The sequence below is a fragment of the Leopardus geoffroyi genome, chromosome C1 (assembly GCF_018350155.1).
Source record: "Leopardus geoffroyi isolate Oge1 chromosome C1, O.geoffroyi_Oge1_pat1.0, whole genome shotgun sequence".
NCBI classification, from domain to species: domain Eukaryota; kingdom Metazoa; phylum Chordata; class Mammalia; order Carnivora; family Felidae; genus Leopardus; species Leopardus geoffroyi.
The window spans coordinates 80,496,164-80,519,014 of NC_059328.1; the positions used below are offsets into that span (position 1 = coordinate 80,496,164).

Consider the following 22,851-nt stretch of genomic DNA (forward strand, 5'->3'; position numbering starts at 1 on the left):
TTTGGCTTTTGGACTATATCTATGGATTTTCTATTTAAAAATACTTAAAAAAAAAAAAAAAAGGCTACCCAAAAGGTGCTTGGGTGGTTCATTCAGTTGAGCGCCCAACTCTTTTTTTTTTTTTTTTTTAATTTTTTTTTTTCCAACGTTTATTCATTTTTGGGACAGAGAGAGACAGAGCATGAACGGGGGAGGGGCAGAGAGAGAGGGAGACACAGAATCGGAAGCAGGCTCCAGGCTCTGAGCCATCAGCCCAGAGCCCGACGCGGGGCTCGAACTCACGGACCGCGAGATCGTGACCTGGCTGAAGTCGGACGCTTAACCGACTGCGCCACCCAGGCGCCCCTGAGCGTCCAACTCTTGATTTCAGCTCAGGTCATAATCTCAGGGTCGTGGGATTATGCTCAGCGTGGAGCCTGCTTAAGATTCTCTCTCTCTCTCTCTCTCTCTCTCTCTCTCTCTCTCTCTCTCTTCCCCTCTCCCTCTGACCCTTTCTCCACTCGTGCACTCCCTCTCTCTAAAATAATAGTAATAATAAATAAATAAATAAATAAATAAATAAATAAATAAAAGATACCCAAAATATGTACCTTAAATTGTTAAAAAATCAATGGTAATTTTACATCAATAAAATCATATGTGCTGTGTATCAAATGTTTACCTATTGGTGACTGCCAGTGCATTAATTCATGCTGCCAGGCAAATGCTCTTCGATATGCTCAGAAGAATTGACCTTTTCTGCTAATTTGATTCATGATTTTGAATATTCAGTAAAGCTATCAGTGAGGAGAAAGACTATCTCTGGGTGATTTCTTAAAATTAAGGTCTGTTGGGGCACCTGGGTGGCTCACTCGGTTAAGTTTTAGACTTCGGCTCAGGTCATGATCTCGTGATCTGTTGAGTTCGAGGCCCCTGTTGGGCTCTGTGCTAACAGCTTGGAGCCTGGAGCCCGTTTCAGATTCTGTGTCTCCCTCTCTCTCTGCCCCACCCCACCATCGTGCTTGCTCTCTCTCTCTCTCAAAATAAATAAATAAGCAAAAAATAAATTAATTAAATTAAATAAGTCTGCACACACCCTCTCCCCTCAATGTGTACAAACGCACTGATGGGAAACTGAGTCACCAAACGCAGGCCGACAAAGCCTAGGTGATCACGTTCACGCCCTGCCACATAACTGGTTAGCTGTGCAGTCAGGATAATATTGTACAAGCACCTGTCCTAAGTTTGAGCTACTTTTGATGTGACTTTTTACGTTTAACCTAAATAATGAAAGCCATTAGGCACTGTGAATGATTCAACATGAAACTCAGTGTTTCCTCCTACTCCACACTCAAGATCTTGGGTTTGTTTAATTGAGAGCAGCCTGAGGTGGCAAGGCCAGCTGTGCGAAAATAAAAAGTTCTGTTCCTAGTTTGATTACTTATCTCTGTGAGTCAACCTTTCTCCATCTCGACTGATAGAAACCAATGCAGGAATAAATTGGATACCGAGGCAGATCTAAAACTGTAAATGCTGTTTTCTCTCTCTCTCTCAAAATGAATACACGTTAAAAAAAATTTTTCAACGTAAATGTATTCATGACCATGAATGTGGAAAGTGCATGCTTTTCGAAATAGCCTGACGTTCAGAGTGGTTGGCTTTCTAACAAGCAAAGGTTATAAATGAATGGCTATGAAGTACATGTCTACCAGTGAAACCACTCATCTGCTTCTTCTATAGGCGTTCAATGCAATGTTTTCTTTGGAAAGTGAGTTACAGTCCCCATTGTTCAGACCTGTGGTCTGGAAGATGGTCAGCACGCAGGCTCCTACAGAGACTGGCACTCTGGTCGGATGCATGAGTCGGGCAGGCCACCCTGAGCTGGGAGGGGAGGGGACTGCAAGGAGGGAGATAGAAGTTCCTCTGTGGCTCTGGAAACCAACTTCGGAAAGTCAGGCTGGAGACAAAGATTGGGCACTGAAAGTTTACTGCGAAGGAGGTGGCTGTTGTTTTGGGTGTAGGTGCAAGAGTCCAGGGAACACTATAAAATAAGAAGAGCCGTAGGTCCGGAGTGCAGCCTGAGGAGTGAGGCCGTTCTCACCAACCATTCTTCTTACAGGCGTGAGCATTAACTTCATAACCTGACCAAAGACTCCTCGAGGAGTCTGACTTTGGGTTCAAGGCCCTTGAATACCCCCACAGGGACCAGAATAAAACTCTACAGACAGCAGGTGCACTGTATTTATTGCTCGGTTGACTGATTCATCTCAGAAGGTGAAGGATTGTATTACAACAAGAATCCCATTTAAACAAATTTATCAAAATTCCCACATGATAACCAAACTTGTTTAAATGTCTCCACCTAGATAGGGCTTCTGGGTGGCTCAGTCGGTTAAGCATCTGACTTTGGCTCAAGTCATGATCTCACAGTCCATGAGTTTGAGCCCCAAGTCAGACTCTATGCTGACCGCTCAGAGCCTAGAGCTACTCAGATCCTGTGTAGCTCTTTCTCTGCCCCTCCCCCACTCACGCTCTGTTTCTCTCTCTCAAAAATAAATAAACATTTTTTAAAAATTAAAAGAAAGGGGCGCCTGGGTGGCTCAGTGGGTTGAGCATCTAACTTTGGCTCAGGTCATGATCTCATGGCTTGTGGGTTCAAGCCCTGCGTCGGGCTCTGCGCTGACAGCTCAGAGCCTGGATCCTGCTTCAGATTCTGTGTCTCCCTCTCTCTCTGCCCCTCCCCTGCTCGTGCTCTATCTCTCAAAAATAAATAAACATTAAAAAAATTAAAAGAAAAAAATGTCTCCACCTTGACAGAAATAGCAGCTAGCAACTTTATTACGAGATTTTTTAATTGGAAAAAATGTACACACACTGGCTACTTTTAGATGGCGTCCTTTCCCAGGAGCAAAAGAGAGAGAAAAGAGTGATGGAGAAAGTAGGAGGGAGGGAGGAAGAGAAGGAAGAAGAAAGGGGGAAGAAAGTAAGGCATACGAGGCCCCTCAGCAGCCACATCTTGTGGAAGTAAGAAAGGCTGTTGGTCTGCACGCTGCTTCCCTGCCTCTGGTAAGGTAGTGAGGACTGTACATAATGCCTGCCCTTACCTCTCTGGCCTGCTCCACTCGGCCCCCCGGCCCCTTCCAGCTTTCCAAAGCAGACTCTGGGCCCCTGGGGTGGGGCTCATGCAGCCAGTTCAAGAGAGTCCCACGCTCAGGTCTGTGGGGCCCGGCCCCTCCCTGCCACCCCGAAAGCTTACAGTGGGGGGCCTGGAGGGGGACCCCAGCCTCCTTTCCAGGTGTATGCCTTGTCCTCCTGATTTCTCTTCCTGGGTGGGGGCAGAACCACTAAAATCAGAGAAATGTTCTCTTTGGAGAAGAGAGTCCTTCACCTCTGAGGAGGGACTTATGTGCCTACCTTCACTGTTGGTGTTGTCCCTGTGGGCTGGCCAGGCTGGGATACACTGTGGACTCGACTCCTCTCCATCCCGATTTCTATGTAGGCAATCTCTGGTTGACATGGAAGGCCAGTAAGTCTGGAATGGGAAAAAAGTCACAGAAGGGCAGCACTGTAGGGGAGGAAAGGGGGGTGGGAGGGATGCTACCTTGGGGTGAGTGGGATGCTCTGGGGTGATCCCAAGCCCAGGCCCCACGTCCTCTGCTTCATCAGCAGGAAGCTAAGGAGTCCAAGCTTCAGGGTCCCTTGCTTGCCTTTCCAAAACCCCGTGCTTTAATTTCATATTTGTAATTTTATTTTATTTCTTCCTTAAAGAAGACATTCCTAAACTATAAGGGCTTCAAGGACCCAAACGAAAGCCAGCCCTTATCACCAGCTGGTTTGGAGCCACTCTCCTCCTGTTATCACTTGCCAGGACGACTCCACACCTGGCCTGCTGGTCTCCCTAATTACTACTTCCCTGACTCACCGGTCTCACGCCACGGGTCCCCTTGTTCCTCAAACACACCAGGTGGTGGCCAAGGTGTCACTCTCTGCCCTGGCTGTTCCCCCTGACCAGAATGTTCCTTTCCTGATGCTCACCTCCTATATCAGCTCTGGTGGCACCTTCTCCATGAGCCTTCCTGGAGCTCCCTAGTTAAGGTGAAATTCCCTGCCCCCTCCACCCTGCAGCACCCACCCTCCAGATCCTACTAACTTCCACGTCATTTATCATTTAAGATACCTCGCAACCTAGCTACTGATTGCTTCTTTCCTGTACCTCACCCCACACCGTGAGAACGTAAGTCCCATGAAGAAAGGGAAATTCAAAATCTGTTTTGCTCACTGATGTCTTCCTGTTGTCTAATACATAGTGCGGGAGGCATTTGGTTAATATTTGCCTCATTAATGCATGAAGTTGCAACACCTGAGGCAGGGACCCTGCCGGCTGCAGTGTGGACACAAGTCTGGCCAATGAATATCCAAATGAGAGAAAACAAAGTTCCTTCTCAGACGTGACTCGGCTTTACAGGCTGGGGAGGTCCCCGGACCACAGGCTGAGGACACAGGCGCCAGGACATCCTGGCCCTGCCTGTCTGCCTCAGGATGCATCATCTTGTCCCTGGACAGTGCTGCTACCCAAGAAGTATCCAGAACTGCTGATCCTGGGATAAGAGAGGGGCTGGAGCCTGCTGTCTCGAGGGTTGGTGGCAGGGACCGTGGGACTTTTCATGTATGTGTCCAATCCTAGGAGAGCATAGCCAATTAGTAATACGGCCAAGAGCAGAGATGTTTACTCAGAGCCGGGGCTGATTTCCTGCCTTTGCACATCTGGCAGACACACACCCGCTGGCCTGACCTGGGGATGCGGTGGCGGAGCTCCCTGGTATGAGGGCCTCGTGTCGTTTTAACCCCATGGGGACACATCTCTGAGTGGGATTTGTCCTGGCGCCGGCGCGTGTCTGTGAAGTGCAGGGTGTGGGGGACACCGAGATGTCCACGAGACACCCCCTTCCTGGAGCCGGTGATCCACAGTCAGCCGATCAGGACCCCTCCCCACTGCAGACAATGCTGATGACATCATGGTGACCCCGGGCTTTATGTAGTCATGTAGGGTTGCCAAAACTCTTGGTCATGCAGCTTTCATTTCATAGTCATCCAAACCTGCGAGGAAGACAGACCAGGAAATATCATCCCATTTTCCACAGGAAGAATGTGAGGCCGAGTGGCTAAGGGATGCACAGGGTCACAGAGACAGCACAGGTCAAGGAGAGACTGGCTTCTGCAGTCACAGCCATGCCCTGTCCCGTCTGCTCAGTGACATGGGCCCTTTACATCCCAGGTTTAACACTCGCCGCTTCAACTCTTTCCTAGAAGCCTCCAAGCCCCCAGGTGCAGTTACTTATTCCCGCACAGTGGCTGGAATCAGTCACTCAGCTGGCAAAACAGTGCCCCTGGCCTTGGTGCCCCCAGCACACTTAGCTTGCTATCCTCTAATCACTGTCGGGACACCGTAAATGTCCTGTCATGATTACCAAATAAGAACAAATAGAAAAAGACATTTCTTTTTGAAATATGCTCTGAGAGTCAGTAAAAATTGAAGGGGCCATGGCTGGGTAAATTTCATCATGGGAGGAACCAGGCTGTGTACGGAAGTAACATTCACAGCTGTCTTCTCCTACAAGCTTGCAGGTGTCAGACGTCATGTTGAGTGCTTTGCACGCTATCTCATTTACGCCTCCCGGCTGCTCTATGATGTAGGTGATACTGTTATGCCTATCTCACAGGTAGGGAAACTGAGGCCTAGAGTTTCATTCAGTGCTTAAAGCCTTACTGCTGGTTAGCAGTGAAGCCCAGAGTCCTATCTGGGGTCTGTGTGGTACAGCCCAAGTTCTGAGCGTCTACATTGTACTGCTCCCCCACCCCCACCTCCCGTGCAAATGCAGTTCAGCAGCCTGTGAGGAGTCCTACACGAGTCTGAACCCACCCGTCTCTTCATTCATCCTCTGGCTCTCCGTCCCCTCTTTCTCCCCCTTATCTCAGGGTCTCTTTCTTGGGCTGACCTGGAAAGTCAAAATCCGTCTCTTTTGGTCATGCAAACGATCTATTTGTTCAACACATGGTTTCAGGCGACTATCCTGTGCCGAGCTCTGTTCTAGACGCTGGGGAAATGGCAGCGAACAAAACAGACAAGAACCCCTGACTTCACAAGGTGATCATGCTAGCGGAGAGATAACCACGAGCCCATGTACAAGGTAAAGTCAGGGAGAAGGCTGTGGGGGAAATAGGGCGAGATGAGGTGGGATAGAGAAGGATGGGGCACTGCTGCTCTTTGAGATGTGGGGTCAGGGAAGCTCTCCCTAAAGAAAAGGCTTTTGGGCAGAAACCATAGTCTGGCAAGGAGGAAGTCACACCGCTGTCAGGGGAAGAACATCCCAGGGACAGGAAGGAGCTTGGCATTATCTCTAGATTTAGCAAAATAATAGTAATAATGATATAAAGAAATAATGATATAAAGAAATAAGGAAAAATTGGGCACCTATTAAATTTAAATTTCAGGTAAACAGTTTAATTTGAGACATATTCATACTAAAATAAATATTTGTTGTTGATCTGAAATTTAAACTTAACTAGGAATCCTCTTGCTTTATCTGGCAACCCTCGCCTTGCGTGAGTTTATGGAACGGCAAGAAGACCGATGTGGCCGAAGCGGAGGCAGCAAGAAGGTGGAGGGAGACGAGGAGGGGAACTTGCGGACGGGAGGGAGGCTGACATTTCAGACCTGGAGAAACCATCTAAATATGCTTCCAGTTGTCCCGGTGGAATTTCCTCTGGGTTGTCCAAGAGAGAACCTTGTCCTAGGAGCTATAAAAGAGGAGATAGGAAAGCAGGCGCCACAGGAGGAATTATCTAGTCTGGGTCACAGAGACATTTGGGACCACATCATCTCTTCTCCAAAGGCGAAGCTCTAGGAAACCTCCTGACGTCAACGTGACCCTGTGTCTTTGACCCATCAAAGAAGCTGGACCCCGAGCAGACAGAATGAAGGAGGTGGCATGGAGCGTGAACCATTAGCCCAGGGATTACGCTGTAGGAAGTGCAGGGGTGGCGGTGGGGGAAGGGCATCTCCTCTCTTGATGGAGTAAGGGGGTGTGTGGAGTCAGAGATCAGCAAGGTGTTTGGGTTCCAGGATTCCTGGCGGCTGTAACCCGCAGAGGGGATCGAGCAACTGCCAGAAGGAAACTGCAGTGACACTTCCAAGCTGTAAGTATTAAGGTTGAAATAGAAAACACCCTTTGAGGGGCGCTTGGGTTGCCCAGTCGGTTAAGCGTCTGATTCTTAATTTCAGCTCAGGTCATGGTCTCACAGTTCATAAGATAGAGCCCCGTGTCGGGCTCTGTGCTGGCAGTGCAGAGCCTGCTTGGGGTTCTCTCTCTCCCTCTCTCTCTCTCTCCCTGCCCCTCCCCTGTGCTCTCTCTCTCTCAAAATAAACATTAAAAAAAAATTACCCTTTGAGGTTAGAATGTAAATAATCCAATGAGTCTCCTCCTGGCTGACTTTGGAATCTCCAGACAAGCAAGATAAACCAGAGTAGACATTTCAGGGAAACTTTCCGCTATAAACCCAAACACCTACTTCATAGGTCACCTCAAGGATTAGATGGGGAAACATAGGTAAAGCCCTGTGCTTGGTATGTATGCTTTAAATGTTCTACGTCTCTACCCTATCCTACCCTCCCTTCCCAAGTTCTGGGACCCGGATGGACCTTGAGTGCCTCACAGAAATTAAAAAGAGAAACGGTAATGTCAGATCCTGGACAGCCTGACGCTCAGCACTGCAACTAGACCTCTTCCCTTTCTGTAAGCGGTAACCCCACGGGGTTCGTGAGCCTGGCACACAGCAGCAACCCAGAACGTGCTGCTGCAAGCGTAGCATGGAAATCATTGGCTCATCCTTACGGGCCTCCTGGAGTCAGATTTCTCACATTCAAACCGACAGAAAAGGCAGTAGGGCTGCCAGACTGGGGCTCCAGAGAATCAGGAGCAGGCTGTTCCCCACCCTTCCCAGGCCCAGGCGGTTGCCTCATAGCCCTACCGAAACGCAGGCCAGAGAAGCAGCCGGCGCCCAGCACAGCATCTGCCTTATAAGGACATTGGCCAGGCCTGCCAGGTGTGTCATCCCCGGGTCCACCAGGAGGCCGGTGACGTCCCCAGTGAGTCAAGGCCGGGTGGGTGAAGCGGCCTCGGAAAGCTGCATGGGTGGCAAGTGAGAGTTTTCTCACTTCCCTCCCCCCTACATCTTTCCATGTGTTTTAGATTATTATCTCATTTACCTTAGCAATTGGAGAAACAGAGAAAAGGATTTTTGAATGGAAAAAAAAAAAATACCCATGAGTATTACTTCAGGAACAAATGAAAGGCTCTCTGTACTTTTTTTTTTTTTCTTCCTGGCAGGGTGGGTGGGGAGATGAAACGAAGAACATGTAGTTCTGTGGACACATCCCCTTGAGAATTAACACATGGGCAGCTCCTGTCCAAGCCCAGGCAACGTCCACAGTGAGGGCCAGACTGTGGCCCTCGACTGAGGGGCGGCCTCCGGGAGACCCAGGCTCCTCCTATGGTCTCCCAAGGAAGACAAGCCAGGATTGGGCAGGGAGCCTTGGGGGAAAGCACCCTTCTGAATTATATGAAGGCAAAGCAAGGGCTGTGGGCCTGTCCAGAGACAGTGTGGAATTGAAGTTAAGTGATAAGGTTTTGAAATCATACAGATCTGGGTTCGAATCCTCAATGTGCCACTTCCACTGGGTGAACTTGAGCATGTCAATTAGTCTTTGTTAAGTCTTTTTTTTTTAATGTTTATTTATTTATTTTTGAAAGAGAGAGCGCACAGCGGAAAAGGGGCAGAGAGAGAGACACAGAATCCGAAGCAGGCTCCAGGTTCTGAGCTGTCAGCACAGAGCCTGACACGGGCTCAAACCCAGGAGCCGTGAGATCATGACCTCAGCTGAAGTCAGATGCTCAACCAACTGAGCCAGCCAGGTGCCCCAGTCTTTGTTAAATCTTGACTGCCCCTCGTGTGAAGTAATCGTTCATTTAACAAATACCTACAGAGCACTTTCCAGTGCTTTACTCGCATTAACTCTTCAAATATTCATAACCAACCTATGAAGCAGACTCTATTATCCCCATTTTACAGGTGAGGAAAGTAACTTGCCCACGGTCACTCAGCTGGTCATCGGCGGTATCAAAATTCCACCCCAGATTGGACCCCCTCTGGGGGGTGCCCACTTCACCTGATAGGATTAAGTGGACCAGAGCACGTAAAAGCTCCTACCGCTGAAGCACGCATGCGGTAAATGTTCAATGGACGTGACCTGTTGGTACCCATTATCTAAGACGTGGGGGATTACTTGGAAGCAGACCTTGAGAGGAAGGTGCCAGTGCAGGTGACCGAGAAAAGTCACCCCTGGAAGAAACTGGTGCAGGAGTGGGGGAAGCAAGCAGGGAACTGGAAGGAGACACAGTTGTGAGATTTTAGGCAAAGTATCGCAAGGGAAGGATTTGTGAGTTTATCCCCATCAAGGTGGTGTCGGGCTTTGTGCTCCCAAAGGCTGTCGGGCCCTGGCTGAGGGGTGCCCTGAGGAAATGGAAACACCCAGGCCCTCTGGGCTCTGCTCTCCAGTCATCCGCAAGCAGTCTTCCAAAGGGAGTTGAAGGCATGGGGCTGTTAGAAGAAATGCAGCAGAAGGCAGCTCCCCCTACCCCACTCCTGCAGCTGGGCCCCAGGCTGGACTGATTTTCACCATCTCCCTCCCCTCCCACTCTTTCTAGATTCCCCTCACTCTTCACCAGCACTTCCACTGGTCTGGGTGGCCTTCTGGCTGAGGTGACATAGATCACCGGAGGTTCTGAACCCCCTGTTACCAAGCCCTTAGCAGGTGTGTTTGCTAGAATTGCCCATCTACAACTAGAACTGGACACCAACAGATGTCCCAATGGATCCCCTAAGTTCCAGGCCTGTTTCTCCTCATCCCCACGATGCGGCAGCAAACCCACCTCCTCATGATGATCAGATGCAATTGCTCTGCCATGTCGGGTGTGTGCCTTGTCCCCGTCTCTGCCACCACGACGACAACTCTGTTCACAGACCAGTGGTGTCAGCACGGGGGCGGCTAAGAGCAGACCGCCTGATGTCTCCAGGTCAAGTCACTCTTTTTGCCTGGTTGTGGAGTCTCTGATTCTACAGTGGATTCTCTGTGCGTCATGTATGATATAACAATCCCTACACTTCAGGCTTCCTCTGTATACCCTTCTCCCATATCACCTCATCTCCAATCTTCTGATCTTGCTCTTTCCAGACCCCTGACCAGGTGGCCAAACCACTTGTCACAGCTCAGGATTCCCAGTATAGTCTTACCTAAAGCCATTTCTCTCTTCACAATCTGGATGACTAGCTACACTGCCTGAATCTCTGCCCATCTGGAGGATTTTCTCCCACCCTCCTACTCTTCGTAGGTCCCCTGAGCAGAGCTGTGATTCAGTACGGTCTATTCTCAGCTCATACCAACATATCTAGTCAAGCCCTTCATGAGCTGGGCCTGGATTTTCTGTTTCTTCTCTGCCAAGGGGCCCCAAAGCAATGGAAATGACCAGACATGCAAGTCTGGTCAATTTGATCAGTTAACTTACTCCTGCTCTCTGGACCTGCTCAGGCCCAGTCCTGGTCGTGCCAGGATCACTCTAAGATAGATACTGCTGGGCCTCTCCAACCTCATGACTTGGTGGGAATGGCAGCACTCAGTCCATGATGGGTAGCTCTAGATGCAAAAATATCTGAGGACTTCTGGCAAGATGTTCAGTCTCTTCCCATGTTCAGTAGCCTGCCAAGACTTCCCTTTCAAAAAGTGCATACTTTTTTGCTGCAGATAGCATACCCCGGCTCCAGAACTTAGAGCAACTCTCCAAATACAACTTGTCAGATGCACATGGTGCTTTTGATTATCACAGATACCTCCTGCATCATGGGATTTTTCCAGTTTATGGAGCCCAAGGACTGCATGTACATAACCTGGACCTCCCTCAGAGACCTCTCTTGCTCTGGGACCAAATCAAAATTGCCAGCCATTCGAGTCCTCAGATAAATGGGATGGAGCCGTGTTCTCAAGTCCCAGCTCCTAGCCAGACTTCTAGAGATGAGAGCAGGAGCCTGTTCTGAACACTGAAACCTTGGAAATGGATGGCATCACCCCTTGTAATGTTAGAATGAGCAATAGAGCTGGCATGGAACCCTAGGGAAAATCAAGAGAGGAAGAGAGAGGATGGGAGAGAGTGTGGGAGACTGAGAATCCCGGTACACATGCTGCCTCTCCACAGGCTCTGAGATGTCACAGTGGTGAGTCAAAACCAATCTAAGTCTCACTCTTTAGCTCACTTAGTGAGCCAAGCTCAACACTTGACTGTCACTGTAGTTTGCAATGCTGATTTAAAGTCACTAGTGTAGGGAATTCAATGCTTCTGTTTCCCGTGTCATGACCCCAACCCAGTCAAATGTGTTTCTGCTCACATTAGTTCTTTATGGTCAGAGCAACCAGCCTCCACATGGGTGGTATTTCTGCCCTTGTATTCACACAGTGACTTTTGCACAATCCCAAGTAGCTCTCTATGCCCCCCGGCTCTGCTTCCTCACCATCTACCCTCTTCATCCCAGGCATAGCCCCTTGGAGAAGATATTTCAACACAAGGAAGTAGATTATTGTGAAGGAAAAGAAACCACACCCTTTAAGTGTCCATGCTGTCTTGGAAATGAGGCACATCCCTCAGCTGCCCAAGATTCCCAGCTGAGGGTCGGGCAGGTTGGGCTGACCGGGAGCCAGACTTGTCCACCAGACACGTGTGTTTGGCACTTGCCTAAAAGAGAAGTAATTTTCAGCAAATGTTAAAGGGTGTTTACTCTTCCTTTAAGATGGTCCATTTTCCACTAATTCAGCTGCCTTCCCAGAGCCCTCGTACCCTGGCCCAAATCACACTTTGGGAAATTAACTACTCATTCTCTTTACCATCAGTTGTGTCCCCGGTTACATTAGAAACTGCCTGAGGAGGCTAGAGGCTATGATGGAGCCCACAAGTGCCCAGGCCTGGGTTGCATCCATTGGAGACCCATAGGGAAACGAAGTGAATCCAGGAATGCAGCCCACTGGGACCCATGGGCCTCGTCCAGTGTTTCACCCATAGCAGCCTGTCTAGTCACACAGCCTGTTGATGACAGTACCAGGACTCTTGCACAAGGAAGCAAGGAGACACAAAAGAGTGGCTGGACAAGAGCATGGCCTTGGCCAGGCCTCCTTCTCTTACCAGCCACGTGAGCTTGAGCAAATCACCATGCCTCTGTTTCCTTGTCTGTAAGACAGAGATAGCTGAGGAGCCATAGCTCAGAGCTGACAAGAAGACCAAGAAGGCAGATCGGTGGAAAGCTCATGGCAAAAGGCTGGAGTAGAATAAGTACTCGATGAACATTTAGCAAACGGAAAACAGAACTTCAAAATAAAACCATATAAACTCAATGAAGCATTTGGTACTTCTAAGCATATTAGCACAATTTTGTTAAATATCTTGACATTTCCAATTTAACTCTACCCAGAATGCAGTTGGGAATTGGGGCTCTTGGTTCCCTAAGCACAAGACCATTCCTTTCTGAGAGAAGGGCCCACGTGGCTTTGAACACTTTCCAGGCTGTACTGAAACATGCATTGTCCATGCAGTGACCTGCACCCAACCCGGAAGCCAGAAATGGAAATGTGGAGTTATGCAACCAGAGGCAAAATGGGGAAGTGGTCAGCATTCTGTGGAGGAAGTGGAGTGAGGTTCATAAAAGCGAAGGTTTTCCCTGTTCACAAACACTGTCCTCCTGTGGCCTCACTTGCTGTAGGTCGGTAGGAAGGAAGGGGAGAGGTGGCCTCAACCCCCCAGAACCCCTCCCACGCCTTGGCTCATGCTGTGTCCTCTCAGTCACACTACTCTGTTGAGATCTTCATTACCTGTTTATGCCACTTCCATGTGTTCTCGTCCTTGTCCGCCTGCCTGCCCATCATGACAGGTTTCTCTGGTTTCTAGAACCTCAGCAACTGGCACATCTTTTTTTTTTCCTTTTATCCCCATTGCTGTTTTCACCAAACAGGCTCTGTGCACCTCTCTGTTTGTTCACCTGCTGGATGGTTTTATGCTACAATTCCATGAATCCAGAGGTCAACGTCTAGCCAACTGGACCATATTCGCTCAGTGTTGTGGATTTAGATGGCATGCTATGAGAAGCATCTAAGGTTTCACATTCTAAGCACTTCACATGTATCAACTCATGTTTCATCTTTCAGACAACTTCCTCAGCTTGCATTCAATAATTATCCTCACATCATGGGTATGGAAAGCAAGCACAGACAGGTGAAATAGTCTGCCCAAGGATACAAGGTAGGGAGAGGAACCAATATGCAAACCTCCTGGCTCCAGAATCCGTTTGTACCACTGCACCATGCTGCAAAAACAAAACAAACAAACAAAACATGGAAATGATTGTTCTCAAAGGCAGTGTAGTAATTACCTTTACGGGGAGGCAAGGGATAGAAATAAGAAACGGGTGAGGGAGAGATCCCTGGGTACCGGCAGTGGTCCCCCCATGACCTAGGTGGTGGTGACATAGGAGTTCACTTTTTGATGATTTGTTGAACTGCAAGTATCTCTCATGCAACACCTCTTATCAAGAGGCAGGGAGGTAGGAGGGCACTGAGCCTTGTGATTGTGCCTATACTCTAGGGTTTGACTTCTCAGCCCATTCTATTCCATGATGCAGTGGGGTCCCCAACTTTGTGTTGTGGAGACTCTGGCACCACAAAACCTTCCAAGGGGAAATACCTCCTGGGCACTGAAGGAGCCAGAGTACCTGAGGGGCTCATGTCATTTAAATAACTGTTATCCTGGACTCCCTAATCCCTGGGGCCTGGATCTGAAAGTAGAAGCAGGGGCTTCTACCAAACTTCCTGTCAGGCAGCTGAGAGGCCCCTGGGAAGTCTTTCAGAAAAATCATCCAGAAAGGCCAGGGCAAGGCACAGCCCAGGACAGCAAGGGCCGGAGCCATGCCTGGGCCTCCAGTCCTCCATGCTCTCATCTTGCCTGACCTGTGACTTCCCAGTGCCTCGACCCTCATCTCTGCACCATCTGAGACCCCCATGGGAACAGCAGCCTCAGACCTCTGCCTCCTCAGAGCTCTCTGGCTGGTGACAAAGAGCCATTTTCCATTTCTGCCCAGAATGAGGTTCTAGCTCTTTCATGGAATTTCCAAGTAGTGAGGCACATCTGAACCCAGTCTGAGGTAGGTGGGACCCTGCCACATTACTGTGTTCTTCTCATGGCCCCTTGCTCCTTGCGGGGGGGCCCCCACAGTGTCATACCTCCTGGGAGGAATGACTTGTGGCTTTAGGGAGAGTCAGTCTCTACAGTGCTTTAGGGTTCTGGCACTGGTATGCTGATGATGACACCAGAATTCCCCTTCCACCCCCTAAAAAGCCTTTAAAGTCCAGCATGCTTCCCAGCTCCCCTTCATGGTTCCATTCCCATGAACTCAGCAGTCAGTAGAGTCCTGTCTTCCCCCCGCACCCCGCCCCAGCCCCCGCAACCCCTCTCCACCCCCCACTCCTAGGCCAGCTCAGCCTCTCCCAGGACACTCACTCCCAGATCAGCATCCCACAGCCCTGTCTGTTGACTGCCTAATGTTCCCTCTTCTGCTAATACTCAGTAAACAGTAACATCTACAGAGGGTTTACAATATGGCAGACACAATGTCCAAGGCTTCTACACATTATTTCATTGAATTCCCATTAAACAAAGCTCCTGGCACATGGGAGGGGTTCCATAAATATTTCTTGACTGGATGCATCCTCATGACAATCTTTTGTGGGAGGTACTATTAATCTCATTTCACAGGTGAGTAAATTAAGGTTAAGAGATGTTAAATAACCAGTCCAAGGTCACAATGACAAGTGTCAGAGCTGGGATTCCAAAGCATGTCTGTTTCTAGAACTTATGTACTCACCCCCATTGATTTACTGCAGTTTACTGGTTCATTCAACAAATATTAATCCAGTATCTACTATATGCTAGGAACTATTCCATGTACAGGGGATACAGCAAAGAATAAAACAGAATTTCAGCCTTATGGAGCTTACATTCTAATAAGGGAGACATACATTAAGCATAATAGATAAGCAACATTTATAGTATGAGATTAATTGTGGTAAGAGCTAATGAAAAGGAAGGGGTGGAAAGAGTAGGGGTGTCATTTTAGATGGAGTGAGCAGGAAGTCCTCACAGAGAAGGGGATAGTTGAATAAAGACCTAAAGGAGGTTAGGAAGACAGCTCTTCACAAATGCGAGAGAAGAGTGACAGGTGCGAAGGCCCTGAGGCAGGAAGGTTCTTGGTGAGTTCTAGAAACACTGAGGAAGTCAGTGTTGTTACAGCAGAATCACTGACAGAAAGAATACTGGGAGCCCAGAGAGTAGTGGGGTTAGCTCATATTGGGCCTTAGGTCATTGTACAGAGTAGTATGACCGCTGAATGCCATGGAATCCAGCAGAAGATTATGAGTGGAGATGTACCATGTTCTGATGTGGCTTTTAACATGATTACTCTGGCCGTTGATGGAGACTTGAGACAGAGCAAGGCAAATGTATCAGCAAGGAGACCGGATGGAAGGCTATGGCAAAAACCCAGATAAGATATTACAGTGGCTTGGATTGGGGTGGTAGCAGTGGAGCTAGGAGGAGACAGTTGGTTTGGGATGTGGCTTTAAGATGGTGCCAACAGGATTTCAGACCCTCTGCGCCCAGCTGCAAGTCCCCTAGCCCCTCGGACACAGCACTTCAGAAACTGAACTCATTCTCTTGCCTTAGGAAATTTTCATCCCTCCTATACTTTTATTTCTGTTTATACTACTCCCATCCAGTTGCCCAGGCAAGAAACCTAGGCATCACCCTTGATTCCTCCCTCTGTCCACCTCCCACATCCAGCTGACCACCCTGTCCCATCCCATGTGTTCTCTCCTTCTTTATCCCCACCTCCTCTGCCTTCATGCAGTCCACATCCCTCAGGCCTGGCCTCTGTCCAGTTCCTCTCCTCTGGCCTGGCCTCAGCAGACTCCACACGCACCAGATGGATCTTTAATGGGAAGCAGACCGCATCCATTTAAAACTCTGCTAAGACTGTGTTGAATAAAGCCCAAGTCCTCTGGCCCAAAGCTGTCTAAAAGAAATGCAGTGCAAGCCACATACATAGTTTGGAATTTTCTGGTAGCTGCATTTTTATGAGTAAAAAAAAAAATAGATGATATTCATTATAAATATATGATTAACCCAACAGCATGAAAAATATTAAGGAGATATTTTATATTCTTTTTTCACTGAGTCTTCAGAACCCAGTGTATAGTTTATACTTGTAGCCCATCTCAGTGTGGACCAACCACGTGTCAAGCGCTCAGTAGTAATGAGTGGGCACCGGATTGGATAATGTGGCTCTAGCTATTCAGCCAGAGCCCCTTTCCTCATGGCCTTTTCTACTGCACTGCAGTCTCCTCCCTGTTCCCATATCACCTTCCTCCACTACCTGTTCCTTGTGCTCTGGCAGATCTCATCACCTTGTAGTGCCACAAACATGCCACGCTGCTAACAACGCCCTGCCCTTGCACGTGAGTTCAGTGGTGTCCCTACCGGCTCTCGCGGACCAACTGTGCATCTCTCTTCCCCACTTCCCATCCAGGGATGCCATATCAGTGGCTGACATCCTCCATGGTGGGAGTACGTTCACCACAGAAATTGACAAACACTACAAATCACTGTGGGGATTTGTGGGGGCGGCTGGAAGACCATTTGTTAAACATTTAGCAGCAAATCACTGCACATAATGTTTCCCTTTCACAGTGTTCCTCTCTCACCCTTAGTTCATCCATAAAGCTTTCGTCGTCCACGGTCTGTGTATATTTGCACCCCTACTCGACTTCCAGTTCAGAAAATAGAGCCTAGTTTTCTCTATGCAGTTCTTGGCACATGGTAGAGTTACTCTCTTCTCTGCTTTTTGGTTCCCTGAACACCCGATCAAAATGGCTAGTGTATAGAAGAGGACGTAAAGAGAAGTTTAATGCACAAGCTTAAAAATGAAACCTATCTGGGTTTAAATCACACTTCCTCTACTTACTAGTGATGTGGGCCCAGGCAGCATACGTAACCCTAAAAACATTGATTTACATGCCTGCAAAGAGGTTTAAAAACATATTCACCTCAAGATTATTGAGATGATTAAATCATATAAACCGGTCTAAGAACTGGCATGTACCAAAAACTTGAAAAGGTTTAGATATTATTATTAAGTCCTTCAGTTTTATCACTTGTAGAAAGTAGTTGCTCAAAACCTTTTTGTTAAAGTAATGTTGAATGAAATTTCAGAAGTTCCTTGTGTCTGATTCATAGTGTGTATGAGTCAGAATTCCAGCTGGAGACAGATGGCATGTATACTCAAAGGGCTGACTAAGGAGAGTTTATTGAAGGACTGTTTACAAAGGTCTGAGCAGGGCTATGCCTGTTACCACCTTTAGAACTGAAGGTGTGACGGTGGGGGGGGGGGGCATCTCCCTGAGCCCAGTGAGAAATGTAGCTGCAGGAAAGGTCACACAATGGGAGTTGGCACCCACCCTTTCCTAAAGGAATCCAGCAGCCATCAAGCCATGAGGGAGGGGTTGGATAGATAGCCCACCTTGCTTTCCTCCAGCTCTTCTGGAGGACCTTCTGCCAGTGCTTCCTATTGGCCGAGCCCAACTACAACCCCAAGGGCAGAGAGCCCTTGCACAGTTTCTGAAGGGCAGACTCTTGGACAATGAACATGATGGGGAAGGTGGAAGGTGGGCTGGAGGCCCAAAAGGAGGCTTGAGATCAGAGTCTTCTAGTGGCCCTAAACCACCCAGCCCCTGGTGCCGGGGCTTGTTTACCCACTGGAGATGACAATCATTGAGACTAGGCAGTGGTTCCTTGGTTTTGGCCTTGAAGGATAACATCAGATAGCAAGCATTCATATGGGCTAAGTTTGGTTACTTAATCTGTGAGTCTGTTCCCTCAAATGCAAGAAAGCTGATTTCATTTCATAACCCTCTACTTTGTGGGCATCCAACCATTCTAAGAGGATGTTGCCTACATCCAACCTAACAGATTCCCACCACAGCAGAAATATTTTTTATCTTCAATAATTCTCTGCAGAAAAAGAGAAGAATTGGTGTATATATACAGCCTTAATTAAGACACTTCTATAGCAATTTTACCTTTATCATCCTTATAGTTCTTATAATTTTTCACCTGTGGTCCTCTTCTCTAGTCTTCTTTTTTTAAAAAAAATTTTAACATTTATTTATTGTTGAGAGAGTGTGAGCAGGGAAGGGGCAGAGAGAGGGGGAGACACAGTATCTGAAGCAAGTTCCAGGCTCTGGGATTTCTGCACAGAGCCTGATGTGGGGCTTGAACTCATGAACTGTGAGATCATGACCTGAGCTGAAGTCAGACACTTAACTGGCTGAGCCACCCAGGTGCTCCTTCTTTTCTCGTCTTCTAATCAGTCTCTAACACTGGCAAAAATCTCCTGATTTCAGAAGAACTGTTAAAATACTGGTTTATTTTTGCTATTGGTGTAATCCTGGAAATGATGTATGGTTTTCTTGGGAAAGCCTGGAAGGAGGCTGTAATCATTTCCTAGCTTTATTTTGGAACTCTTTGTCTCCTCTGTAAATCCTTTATGCTGGCAAGAATGGTTAGGGCCAGAAGATCAGTTTCGCTTTCCTATTTGTTCTGAAGTGTGGCATTTTGAGTCTTCCCTTCCCTGCTAACAATTTCTAAAAGTACTATCTGAAGCCTCTTCCACAGGAAACAGGGAGGTGGGGGAGAGACAGGCAGTGAAAGACCCAGATTCAACCAACATTTTGATTGGTCCCATAGACCATAAGTAAGCCCCATCAGGGCAGGGACCACATCTAAGTGTTCACCTGTGTCCCTGGTGCCTGGCACATAGCTAGTGCCTGGTATTTTGTAGAATTTGACTGAACGAATGAATGCACACTACCTGCTAAACACTTACAGGTAGGAGATGGTGGAGATCTTGTTTTTCACAGGAGAAAACTGAGGGCCCCAGAATATTTATAATGTCAGCAGCGGGCAAGGCCTCAATCTCAGGCCTTCTGGCTTTTGTGGTGCCAATGCACCCCACGGCTTCCCATCCAGGATGTGGCCTCTCTTCATCAAGCCACTTGCTTTACCTTTGCTATTCCCTCACCCAAGTTCAACTTTTCCGTAATAAGCCTGGATGACAGGAGCTTCCATGATCAAGAGCCCCTCTCCCCACAGCTCATTCCCCCATATGAGCGGCTGTCTCTTTAATGTTGACCTTGCCCCAGGGATCTTCCCCTTCTAATCTTAAAATCTGCAGCTCTGTGGGGGGAATTCTGAGCATGTCCCAGAGACTTCTCTTTGAGTAAACTGTTGTTGAGATATTAGAAACGGTGGCTGCCCTGGAGCCACCACCAGCCAGTAGTGGCCTCTGTGACCCAGTGGCTTGGCAGCTCCTGGTGCTCTCCTTGTCTGGGGGGAAGCCTGGCTACTTTCAGGCTGTCCGAGGGTTGGTCCCCACATCTAGGCATGACCTGCTTCCAAACAGTTTCCGCTTCCTGCCTCCAGCTCGTCCCCACAGGCCCCTGAACAGCCCTGGCTGAAGAGCACCAGTGAATGGTGAAGACAGTGCCTTGTTTGGGTCGCCCTCCACCCTGCCCCCAAGATCCAATGCTTCACTGTCCAGGCTGTCTCCCCACCGGCAGCCAGACTGACCAGCTCGGGGACCTTTGCTCGTCCTGGCTCCATTCTCTGTGACGGAGGCAGCTGTGGAGCCAGCTAGCAAAGCTGTGACCGAGAGGCATGACTTTGTCTTTCTGCCGGCCCTTCTCCCCCATTTATAGGTGCCACTTTGACAAAGCCTGGACTCTTGTGTGTTGGCCTTGGGACCATGTCACATTTAAGCACAATAGCCAAAATGTAATTTAAAAGGAAGTTCTTTCTTTGCTCATCCCTCATGCAAGTCATTACAAAAGATGAACACAGATAGGAACAAACATTACATTTTCTTTTGTGTCTCCTTTGCTCATAGCTGCTCTGATGGGGCTGTGCTCATATCCCTGAAGAAAATTCCTCTACTCCCTTGTCCTCATGCCTGCTCTTTCTCCTCCACCCCCATATTCCTCCTCCCTTAAGGTTTTATTGCATAGCTTGACTTGGCTCCTCTCCCAGCAACAAGGAATCTTACTTCTCTGGAAGAGCGGAGAGGTCGGGGCTGCGGCAATGAAAGAGTTCTCTTCAGGGTGCAGTGGGGGAGGGGGTAACAGATACACAGAAATGAGCTTGGACCCATCACCTTGACATTTTTCAGAATACGCACAGCCCCGTTCGTTATTTTATTATTAGTCTCCAACCATTAGAAATACATTTCCAATTGATCTTTGTGATGGTTAAAGTGCCACATCAACAATTACCCTTCCAGCTTGGAAACTAACCTACAAGCTGGTGAAGGGCAACTCTGGGCTCGCATCTGGCTTAGGAATAGGGCTGGGCTGAGTTCTAGTTGGTCAGCACATCTGGTGGGTCAAGTGTGGCCTGTGACTACATCATGGCTCTGCCTGGTGTGCAAGAGCCTCTTCACCCATTCACTCACTCACCTGTCCGTTCGTTCATTCATTCATCATTCATTCATTCAACCGAGATTTTCTGTGCAGCCATTATCAGTCTAGCTCTCTACTAGATATGGAAGAGGCAGAGATGAGTACGCCTCACCTTCAAGGAGCTCACCTCAAGTTGGGCAGACACATACACGATCTCATCAGCTATAACAGTGGTGTAACAGCAGACACAGAAACAGGGGACCACGGGGCCACTGGAACAGAACAACTAAGTCTGATGTGGGTCAGGGATGGATCAGTCTAGGAAGGCTTCGGAGAGGTGATATTTGAGCTGGGTCAAGCAAGAAAAGCAGAAGTGTTTCAGACGAAGACTGGAGTACAGGCATTCCAGGCAGAAGGCATAGGATGGGTTGTGGTGGTGACAGGAAGGAGGGTGCTTCCTTTGGGGAAGAATGAGAAGTTCAGAAGGCATGTGGCACAGTAGTAAGGGAGGATGCCCATGGGGAGTACAGGGGGCAAGACTGGAAAAGACCTTGGACGTTTAAAAAAATGCTTTGGTAGAACACAGAAAAAGTTTAAAGTCACCATACTGTCCGTCATTTATTAAATGTTATAAAGGTAACACATGATGAAAATTTCATCTCTGCCCATCCAAAACGACCCCACTGAGGAAACCACTGCTAATAGTTAGAAAATGTCCCTTCTTTGTCCTCAGTGTATGCAGGGATTTTTATACATATTTAAATCACATTTTAAAAAGAAAAACCAGGGGCGCCTGAGTGGCTCAGTCAGTTAAGCATCTGACTTGGGCTCAGGTTGTGGTTTTGCGGTCCGTGAGTTTGAGGCCCGCATCAGGCTCTGTGCTGACAGCTTGGAGCCTGCTTCCAAGGCTCCCTCTCTCTCTGCCCCTCCCCCACGCATGCATTTTCTCTCTCTCCTCTCTCTCTCAAAAAATAAACATTAAAAATTTAAAAAGAAAAACTGAAGTATTTTATACCTAACGATCTGCAATTTTTTTCCAGTTAGTAATACAATAGAGATATTTTTATAGGTCAATTTATACAGGACTATTTTGTTATTTTTAACAGGCTATGAGGAATGAGTAAAGGACTCTAAATGTGAAGATGAGTGAATCGGATCTATTTTATGTGGAAGCTGCATGAGAGAGAAGAGGCCAGGGAGTTGGCTCAGGGAGGGTAAGGGTAAGAACTTCATTGAAAAGGCCACAAGGATGAGATTTATGAGCAATTTCTGAGGTAAAATCAGCAGTGTTCAGGGACCAGCAATAGATGGGCAATGCAAGGGATTTGGTGAAGGTTCATTTTGTTGTATGTATAGAAGCTACTCGAAGTAGATTCCAAAGAAACATTTGGAAGGGGAGATTGAAGAGCAGGAGCTACTTGGAACCCAGAACCAGAAATCTATCAGGAGTCAAGATGACCGACTACCCTTTCTTTTTTTTTTAATGTTTATTTATTTTTGAGAGAGAGAGAGCAAGTCGGGGAGGGACAGAGCAGAGAGCCTGATGCAGGGCTCAAACTCATGAACTGTGAAATCATGACCCGAGCCGAAGTCAGATGCTCAACTGACTGAGTCACCCAGGCACCCTGACTGACTACCCTTTCTAGAACCTTGGTCTCTCATTCCAGCCTCTCTCTGTAGGTCCTCCTCAGTGTCCTCTGTCTGCTCCTCCAGGCACTCATGTCACTCCTAGCTGTACTAGGAGGCACTACAGAGCAGGCTCCAGTATAGATAGATCGTGAATGTGTGTGTGTGTGTGTGTGTTCAAAATTCCCTGGACAATGTTAACACAGAGCAAAGGTGAGAAATTCTAGTTGGCATGTGTTTGCTGTCTCGAGACACCATTCCCAAATTCCAAGGAGAGGATGTGATTGGTCCAGACAGGTCAGGGGTCGCTCTGGTCCAGTCAATTGTGTACGTTGCGGAGCAACATGCAGAATAAACCTGGTGGTAGTCCAGCCTCCAGAACAAGGACGGGAATGGGGAGGCAGGGAGTGGCCTGTGACAACATCAAGATTTTGTGGTTCCACACAACACAGGCAAAGCAGGTTTCATGTTTACCTCCTGCTGTGCTCCCGAGGGACAGAGCCCTGGCCTCAGTGAAAAAATGAGTGCTCTGTGTCACTGACAAGGGTCCCAGGACACCCCTCTCTGCCTAAAAGGACAAAGGGAGTGACTTA

General features: G+C 48.2%; 1 protein-coding gene and 1 long non-coding RNA gene across 21 annotated transcripts in view; one reads left to right on the forward strand and one right to left on the reverse strand.

The window, feature by feature from the left end:
* Window positions 1–22,851, forward strand: part of SLC44A3 (solute carrier family 44 member 3) — a 328,287-nt gene that overhangs the window by 118,575 nt on the left and 186,861 nt on the right. The window lies entirely within an intron of this gene.
* LOC123598275 lies at window positions 2,749–5,725 on the reverse strand. Its single transcript, XR_006712492.1, has 3 exons — window positions 4,772–5,725; window positions 3,394–4,659; window positions 2,749–3,304 (listed from the first exon to the last, which is right to left on the reverse strand). It is a non-coding gene; the product is annotated as an uncharacterized LOC123598275 (long non-coding RNA).